The sequence below is a fragment of the Coregonus clupeaformis genome, unplaced genomic scaffold (genome assembly GCF_020615455.1).
Source record: "Coregonus clupeaformis isolate EN_2021a unplaced genomic scaffold, ASM2061545v1 scaf2144, whole genome shotgun sequence".
Lineage (NCBI taxonomy): Eukaryota > Metazoa > Chordata > Actinopteri > Salmoniformes > Salmonidae > Coregonus > Coregonus clupeaformis.
Window position 1 is genome coordinate 82415 of NW_025535598.1, and position 8302 is coordinate 90716.

Consider the following 8302-nt stretch of genomic DNA (forward strand, 5'->3'; position numbering starts at 1 on the left):
AGAAAAGCATCCCCAAAGAATGATGTTTCCACCTCCATGCTTCACGGTTGGGATGGTGTTCTTGGGGTTGTACTCATCCTTCTTCTTCGTCCAAACACGGCGAGTGGAGTTTAGACCAAAAAGCTCTATTTTTGTCTCATCAGACCACATGACCTTCTCCCATTCCTCCTCTGGATCATCCAGATGGTCATTGGCAAACTTCAGACGGGCCTGGACATGCACTGGCTTGAGCAGGGGGATCTTGCGTGCGCTGCAGGATTTTAATCCATGACGGCGTAGTGTGTTACTAATGGTTTTCTTTGAGACTGTGGTCCCAGCTCTCTTCAGGTCATTGACCAGGTCCTGCCGTGTAGTTCTGGGCTGATCCCTCACCTTCCTCATGATCACCGATGCCCCACGAGGTGAGATCTTGCATGGAGCCCCAGACCGAGGGTGATTGACCGTCATTTTGAACTTCTTCCATTTTCTAATAATTGCACAAACAGTTGTTGCCTTCTCACCAAGCTGCTTGCCTATTGTCCTGTAGCCCATCCCAGCCTTGTGCAGGTCTACAATTTTATCCCTGATGTCCTTACACAGCTCTCTGGTCTTGGCCATTGTGGAGAGGTTGGAGTCTGTTTGATTGAGTGTGTGGACAGGTGTATTTTTATACAGGTAACGAGTTCAAACAGGTGCAGTTAATACAGGTAATGAGTGGAGAACAGGAGGGCTTCTTAAAGAAAAACTAACAGGCCTGTGAGAGCCGGAATTCTTACTGGTTTGTAGGTGATCAAATACTTATGTCATGCAATAAAATGCAAATTAATTACTTAAAAATCATACAATGTGATTTTCAGGATTTTTGTTTCAGATTCCGTCTCTCACAGTTGAAGTGTACCTATGATAAAAATTACAGACCTCTACATGCTTTGTAAGTAGGAAAACCTGCAAAATCGGCAGTGTATCAAATACTTGTTCTCCCCACTGTATATGCTGAGTGAGTCGTTTGAAAACAATGTTTATTTTCTTGGGGTTTACTTTTTATATTTTTGTACGTTTTTTGTGAAGGTAATGGATTTTAAATTTTATTTCAGTGCACTTGTAACCCTTTTATGTGCAATGAAGACACATGACAGTCAACACATTAACTTGCCACATACAGTAGATCTGCGACCCAGTTCTATAACTTTGTTATACAGCTGCAGAAAACCCCAAAATGTATTCTACAAGATTTCACCTTTGCAGACATTCCGACTGTCTTGTCTATCTTTTCAGTGTTAGGTGATCCTGGCCTTCTATCTGAATTGTAAATGCTCACGAAGACACAGGACTATGTCTCAACTGTTCTAACACACTGAATATACACTGAGTGTACAAAACATTAGGAACACTTTCCTAATATTGAGTTGCAGCCCTTTTTGCCCTCAGAACCGCCTCAATTCGTCGGGGCATGGATTCTACAAGGTGTTGAAAGTGTTCCACAGGGATGCTGGCTCATGTTGACTCCAATGTGTCCCACAGTTGTCTAGTTGGCTGGATGTCCTTTGGGTGGTGGACTATTCTTGATACACATGGGAAACTGAGTGTGGAAAAAGCCATCAGTGTTGCAGTTCTTGTCACACTCAAAATTATTTAACCTGTCTCCTCCCCTTCATCTACACAAGTGACATCAATAAGGGATCATAGCTTTCACCTGGATTCACCTGGTCAGTCTATGTCATGGAAAGAGCAGGTGTTCCTAATGTTTTGTACACTCAGATCCTATGTAGTTAAAAACACAAGCATTTCACTGCACCTGCGATAACATATTAAAATCTGTGTATGTGACAAATAAAGGTAGATTTGATCTGTAGTTGGTAGTAGGACACACAGTGGACAGCCAGAGCTGTGATGGCGGTCAGTAGGAGGGCACACAGCATCACCAGACACACTGCAGCTGGTCTCTATGGAGGGAAACTAGAGCTCAACCTGCCACTGAGCCCTGAGAGGAGAATAACACAATACATTCCATAGAGCATAAAGAAGGACTATATAGCCTTCACAGAGCACATACATAAGGACTTCATACAGCCTTCACAGAGCATACATACGAACTTCATATAGCCTTCATAGAGCATACATAAAGACTTATAATATTATCCAAAGTGACTTACAGTCATGTGTGCATACATTTTTACATATGGGTGGTCCCGGGGATCGAACCCACTACCCTGGCATTACAAGCACCATGCTCTACCAATTGAGCTACAGAGGACCACACCTGGACTTCACAGAGCATACAGAATAACTATATATATAGTGGGGCCTCCCACTCCTCTTTCTATTCTGGTTAGAGCCAGTTTGCGCTGTTCTGTGAAGGGAGTAGTACACAGCGTTGTACGAGATCTTCAGTTTCTTGGCAATTTCTCGCATGGAATTGCCTTCATTTCTCAGAACAAGAATAGACTGACGAGTTTCAGAAGAAAGTTATTTGTTTCTGGCCATTTTGATCCTGTAATCGAACCCACGATTGCTGATGCTCCAGATACTCAACTAGTCTCAATAAGGCCAGTTTTATTGCTTCTTTCATCAGCACAACAGTTTTCTGTTGTGCTAACATAATTGCAAAAGGGTTTTCTAATTATCAATTAGCCTTTTAAAATGATAAACTTGGATTAGCAAACACAACATGCCATTGGAACACAGGACTGATGGTTGCTGATAATGGGCCTCTGTACGCCTATGTAGATATTCCATAAAAAATCAGCTGTTTCCAGCTACAATAGCCATTTACAACATTAACAATGTCTACACTGTATTTCTGATCAATATGATGTTATTTTAATGGACAAAAAAATTGCTTTTCTTTCGAAAAAAATGACATTTCTAAGTGACCCCAAACTTTTGAACGGTAGTGTACATCAGTACAGGGTTACAAGCAGAACATTTGAAAAGGTCCCAGTGTTTGTTCTTATCACTCTGAATAGAGAGTGAGGCAGCAGGGGGGAACAGATTCTTACCTTGGTGAAGTTGATTGTGGACACAGCCAGTCTGTGAGGGTGTGTGACGTGTGTTAGAGATGACGTCTGTGTGTGTTCCGTCTTACTCCTGCCCTGCTGAGGTTTCTCCACACTGCCAGTACAGCTCCATGTCAACTTGATGCATACTGGTATCTGTGAGGCTGTTTCTCTGTCAACACAGCTCACTGGTTTGTCTGTCTGTCGTTGGTCTGTCTGTTTGTCTGTCTGTCTGTCACTGGTCTGTCTGGCTGTCGCTGGTATGTGTGTCTGTTGCTGGTCTGGGAGGTAGTGTTGGTCGCCTTCAGGGTTCTCTCAGGCACAAAGGTCTCTGTGTGTGTGTGTGTGTGTGTGTTTGTTTTTGTGTGTGCGCACGTGCAAGTGAGTCTGTGTTCTTAATTACATGGAGCAACATGTCAGCATATTTCTCAGCTTGTGTAAGTGGGTGAGTGAGTTAATGAGTGTGGGTGTGTATGCGTGTCTTTCTATAACTAAGGGAGTAGTTATTAGATTTCAGTGTCCTTGTGCAGCCTGAGCCCTCCCCCTTTGACTGACACTGAGAATACTTCACCAGATTGGCAAAAACAAGAAACATTGAAACGCCTGTGACTCCAATTAGTATATACAGTGGGGGAAAAAAGTATTTAGTCAGCCACCAATTGTGCAAGTTCTCCCACTTAAAACGATGAGAGAGGCCTGTAATTTTCATCATAGGTACACGTCAACTATGACAGACAAATTGAGGAAAAAAAATCCAGAAAATCCCATTGTAGGATTTTTAATGAATCTATTTGCAAATTAAGGTGGAAAATAAGTATTTGGTCACCTACAAACAAGCAAGATTTCTGGCTCTCACAGACCTGTAACTTCTTCTTTAAGAGGCTCCTCTGTCCTCCACTCGTTACCTGTATTAATGGCACCTGTTTGAACTTGTTATCAGTATAAAAGACACCTGTCCACAACCTCAAACAGTCACACTCCAAACTCCACAATGGCCAAGACCAAAGAGCTGTCAAAGGACACCAAAAACAAAATTGTAGACCTGCACCAGGCTGGGAAGACTGAATCTGCAATAGGTAAGCAGCTTGGTTTGAAGAAATCAACTGTGGGAGCAATTATTAGAAATGGAAGACATACAAGACCACTGATAATCTCCCTCGATCTGGGGCTCCACGCAAGATCTCACCCCGTGGGGTCAAAATGATCACAAGAACGGTGAGCAAAAATCCCAGAACCACACGGGGGACCTAGTGAATGACCTGCGAGAGAGCTGGGACCAAAGTAACAAAGCCTACTATCAGTAACACACTACGCCGCCAGGGACTCAAATCCTGCAGTGCGAGACGTGTCCCCCTGCTTAAGCCAGTACATGTCCAGGCCCGTCTGAAGTGCATTTGGATGATCCAGAAGAGGATTGGGAGAATGTCATATGGTCAGATGAAACCAAAATATAACTTTTTGGTAAAAACTCAACTAAGTCATGTTTGGAGGACAAAGAATGCTGAGTTGCATCCAAAGAACACCATACCTACTGTGAAGCATGGGGGTTGGAAACATCATGCTTTGGGGCTGTTTTTCTGCAAAGGGACCAGGACGACTGATCCGTGTAAAGGAAAGAATGAATGGGGCCATGTATCGTGAGATTTTGAGTGAAACCCTCCTTCCATCAGCAAGGGCATTGAAGATGAAACGTGGCTGTGTCTTTCAGCATGACAATGATCCCAAACACACCGCCCGGGCAACGAGGAGTGGCTTCGTAAGAAGCATTTCAAGGTCCTGGAGTGGCCTAGCCAGTCTCCAGATCTCAACCCCATAGAAAATCTTTGGAGGGAGTTGAAAGTCTGTGTTGCAGCGACAGCCCCAAAACATCACTGCTCTAGAGGAGATCTGCATGGAGGAATGGGGCCAAAATACCAGCAACAGGTGTGAAAACCTTGTGAAGACTTACAGAAAACGTTTGACCTGTGTCATTGCCAACAAAGGGTATATAACAAAGTATTGAGAAACTTTTGTTATTGACCAAATACTTATTTTCCACCATCATATGCCAATAAATTCATTAAAAATCCTACAATGTGATTTTCTAGATTTTTTTTTCTCATTTTGTCTGTCATAGTTGACGTGTACCTATGATGAAAATTACAGGCCTCTCTCATCTTTTTAAGTGGGAGAACTTGCACAATTGGTGGCTGACTAAATACTTTTTTTCCCCACTGTAATCAAGGCAGCCTGTCAGTCAGTCCATGGCTCTGTGATCATAGAAATTGTTCACGTACCGGTAGAACAGACAGCACCGTTGATAGAAACTCTTGCCTGATTGAAAGCCGAAGAGAAGCCTGGTACAGAAATTAACATTTACTTAGAAATGACATGATAAAATGGTAATTACACTGTAACAATTGGGCTCCCGAGTGGCGCAGCGGTCTAAGGCACTGCATCTCAGTGCTTGAGGCGTCACTACAGACCCCCTGGTTCGATTCCAGGCTGTATCACAACCGGCTGTGATTGGGAGTCCCATAGGGCAGCGCACAATTGGCCCAGCGTTGTCCGGGTTTGGCCGTCATTGTAAATAAGAATTTGTTCTTAAATGACTTGCCTAGTTAAATAAAGGTTCAATAAATAAATAAATAATCTGTTTGGCGGAACTTGCAGCCAAGCTGCAATGATGGACAGGCCATGTAAAATGACATCTATTTATTCCATGCAACCTATTTCTATGTCTTTCACATTGTCCTTCTCACTCGCCCTGGTGAAGGAGGGCTCTAAGAATATCTCCCAGAATGGAATGTCAGGATCGTCCTGTAGATGCTACAATATGGAATGCTGCCGACATACTTATCTAATGTGACTTTAAACGCCACACAACCTTACCATGGAATATCTCAGCTCAGCATGAGGGCAGGAGAAAGCTAATAGCACTTGCCAGTTAAACACTGTATGTGACACTAATATAATGTGAATGCACATATCCAGTACCTCTGTCTGCTCCTTTACTACTAATTAACTATTGTTGAATGCATGTTATTCCTATGGTTTATACAGAGTACAGTAGCTTTTCTGAATGGTAACATGGCTGACTATACAGCACTATAAACAGAATATAAGGAAAAGTTCCATCCTGTCAGTTCCTTTTTGTAAATAGAGATCAAAGCAAACCAGTTTTATGTGAATAGTCAGACCGTAGCATGTTACATAGTATGGTCCAGCTGCATATGCAATTAACATGTCAATACTGTATGGTTTTAGCTTCACTTGGTATAAAGAGTCACACCATCACATGTACTGTATGAAGAGGATGAAATTGCCTCTGTGGTTGAAACGTTATTAATACAAACTATAGGAGCATTTATTCTAAACAGCACAGAGGCATTTCTCACATTTTATCTAGAACACAGTCAGCCCTGAGCTTCTAATGCCATTGGTAAATCACACGCTTCCAGCTCCTCCTATCATTTTCCTTCTTTCTTTTACAGTGTGGTCTGGAATGTTGGCTGTACAGGGCTGGTGCTCGCTGGAGCTACTCAACCTTCATGTCTCACACTCCTCCCATACATATGTCTCCTATTAGCTACACTCACCCAGAGAGAGGGAGGAGGGAAAGAGAGGAAGGAGTGAGGGGAGGGAGAGAGAGAAGGGAGAGAGAGGGAGTGAGACAGTAGGGTGAGGGAGAAGAGAGGAATTCGATATATGCTTTATGTGTTTTATATAAAACCAAGACAGAGACAGCGAATACACTGCATGTGTATGTAAGAAAGAGATGTGTAGAGAGAGAGAGGAGAGAACATACTGTACACAACCACATCAGAGACCCATATATTTTCCCAAAAAAATGATGTTGTTTATCTTCTGTCTTTTTCCTTCATTTGCATCTCGTTTCACAATAAAAAACTAAACAAACCGCCATACCATGAAAATGTACAAAAATAATAATACAAATAATATGTATATATAATTATATAATTATCAACAAACAGACAACATTAATAATAATAACAATACTATTAATCGTTAACATAATATGACACTTCTTAATCATTGGTCTCATGCATACTCATACACCGCCTTCGCCCGTCAGAAAGAGGGCGACATTACTAAAAATAGAACCAGGAGTTCAACCAGTTCAGAATTAAGCGACCCAGCTACATGCAATGACACATAAAGGAGAGCCTGATGTACACATTCTTCCTGGCATAAGGTCATTTACAACGGACTGTACTGCACTATATTGCTGCTCCCATCTAGTATACTGTACAGGGACACAATACAAAACTGACTGGAGTTGTACAACATACGCTGGGACTTGCCCAGAGTCTGGGGCTATGATATAGTTCAGATAACACAGACTGTAAGTAACGGTTTCACTTCACTCATCCCTCTCTCCCTTTTTTCATCTGTTTTCTCAATCAGTTCATTTCTCATCAGGTTCCTATGGTATGATATGTGTGTCCAGTCTATGGTTTCATTTGACTCTTCCTTCATTGTTTTTAGTGCTTCCGTTTTGTTGTTGTTTTATTCTTCGTTTGCACATATTTCTCTCCTTTCTTCCTCCTTTGGGTTTGTCATCCGTGGGCTTGTTCCCCCTCTCTTTTTCCTCCCTCACAGGGTCTTGTCGCTTTCCTTCTTTAAGTGGCTGAGGAAGAGAGAAGAGATCGTATGAGACAGGGTCAGGGATGATGCCCACACACACACACACACACACGCACACCACACACACATACACACCTTGTGGGGACACACAATTCAGTCCCATTCAAAATCCTATTTTCCCTAACCCGTACTCTTACCCTTATCCAAAAACCTAACCTTAACCCTAAACCTAACCCTAGCTCCTAACCCTATCCCTAGCTCCTAACCATTAACGTAATTCTAACCCTAACACTAATTCTAACCTTAACCCTAAACCCCCTTGAAATAGCATTTGACCTCGTGGGGACTAACAAAATGTCCCCAGTTGGTCAAATGTTTGTTTGTTTACTATTCTTGTGGGGACTTCTGGTCAAGAATAGTTTAACATGTACACTCTCCCTCACCTCCACCAGACACACTCTCCCCACACCCCACCCAGCTCCCCTGGTCCCTTCAGTAGGCTACCTGTAGTACTCGTCCTGGGTGAGGGAGTGGTGGTGGTGGTGGTGGATCCACTGCTGTTCCAGGGCCAGTCTCTGATCCTGCACGCTCTGCGCTCTGGGCCTGCTGCATGGCCTGGAGCTGGTGGGCCGCTGACATGGAACCTGTCAGAGAGAGGAGGGGCTGGGGGCAGCTCACGGAACGGAGCACCTGGGGGGGTGAAAGGAAGGGAAAGGGAAGCAGGAAAGAGGAGAGAGGAG

The 8302-nt window shown here is 43.1% G+C and overlaps 1 long non-coding RNA gene across 1 annotated transcript; it reads right to left on the reverse strand.

The window, feature by feature from the left end:
• Positions 1–7552: 7552 nt before the first annotated feature.
• On the reverse strand, positions 7553–8153 carry LOC123488307. The gene is made up of 2 exons (XR_006660013.1): positions 8067–8153; positions 7553–7605 (listed from the first exon to the last, which is right to left on the reverse strand). It is a non-coding gene; the product is annotated as an uncharacterized LOC123488307 (long non-coding RNA).
• Between the last annotated feature and the right edge of the window lie 149 nt (positions 8154–8302).